The 1,445-nt window shown below is 38.2% G+C and overlaps 1 pseudogene; it reads left to right on the top strand.

Moving 5' to 3' along the window:
- Positions 1-628: 628 nt before the first annotated feature.
- Positions 629-979, top strand: LOC148877130 (secreted RxLR effector protein 161 pseudogene; annotated as a pseudogene).
- Positions 980-1,445: the final 466 nt, after the last annotated feature.

Here is a 1,445-nt window from a genome sequence, read left to right as displayed (position 1 = left end):
TTGATGTAAAATCTGCATTCCTCAATGGCTATCTTAAGGAGGAAATTTATGTGGAGCAACCTCAAGGGTTCATAGTGCAAGGACAAGAAGACAAAGTTCCCAGATTAAAGAAGGCATTATATGGCTTAAAACAAGCTCCGCGAGCTTGGTACAGCAGAATTGACAATTACTTCTTGGAATAAGGATTCAGGAGGAGCTATAGTGAGCCAACACTCTACATCAAGACTCAAGGTACAAATGACACTCTCATTGTTTCTTTATATGTTGATGATCTCATTTATACTGGAAATAATGAGAAGATGGTCAAGAAGTTTAAAGAGACATGATGAAGACTTTTGAGATGACTGATTTAGGCCTAATGCACTACTTTCTTAGAATTGAAATATCTCAAGAAGAAGAAGGGACATTCATTTCACAAAAGAAGTATACAGAAACTCTTTTGAAGAAATTCAAAATGGAGGGGTGCAAAACAGTCTCCACTCCATTAGACAACACTAAAACATTAAAAAAGGAAGATGGCTCACCAAAGGCAAATGAATCACAATTTTGAAGTATGATTGAAAGTCTTCTCTATTTAACTGCTACGAGACCAGACATCATGTATGCAGTTAGTCTACTATTAAGATTCATGCATAATCCAAGTCAAGTCCACCATGGAGCAGCTAAAAGAATACTAAGGTATTTGCAAGGTACAAAGAGCTATCGAATTTGGTACAGAGTCACACATGACTCTAAGCTCATTGGCTACACCGACAGTGACTTGGCAGGTTCGGTTGATGACATGAAAAGCACATCTGGTTATGCTTTCACACTTGGATCAGGGATATTTTCTTGGGCTTCAAAGAAGCAAGCAACTGTTGCCCAATCATCAGCTGAAGCAGAATATATTGCAGTAGCAATAACAACGAGCCAAGCTATATGGCTCAAAAGAATATTTGATGACATGGGAGAATCACAAGTTGGTGCTACTGAAATCTAATGCGATAGCAAATCTGCTATTGCAATGGCAAAGAATCCCATATTTCACAGCAGAACCAAACATATTGGCATCAAGTATCACTTTATCAGAGAAGCAGAAGGAAACAAAGAAATAGAGCTCAACATTGCAAAACTGAAGAACAGTTAGCTAATATATTCACAAAGGCTCTACCAAAAGGCGAGTTCGAATTGTTACGAGACATGATTGGAGTTGCTGAAATGTGCACCAATGAGGAGTATTAAATGTTGTTTCACATTTCCAGAAGTCGGTGATTCAGTCACCTCGAATAACAGTAAAGCTAAGCCTATTTTCAATGTTTGTTCCATTTCGATACAAGTCATTGTATCTTCTAAAGTAATTCAGTTCCCAAGTCTGCCGATATCTCTCCCTAGGTGAGTTAATGAGTCTTCGTTCATGTATGTCGGTTCACCTTCAACCGACTCCATCCACTATAAAAACTCATCCT

The sequence above is a fragment of the Nelumbo lutea genome, chromosome 1 (genome assembly GCF_056320005.1).
Source record: "Nelumbo lutea isolate HS-2025 chromosome 1, American lotus-T2T, whole genome shotgun sequence".
Classification (NCBI taxonomy): domain Eukaryota; kingdom Viridiplantae; phylum Streptophyta; class Magnoliopsida; order Proteales; family Nelumbonaceae; genus Nelumbo; species Nelumbo lutea.
This window is presented reverse-complemented; position numbering and strand designations above follow the sequence as displayed.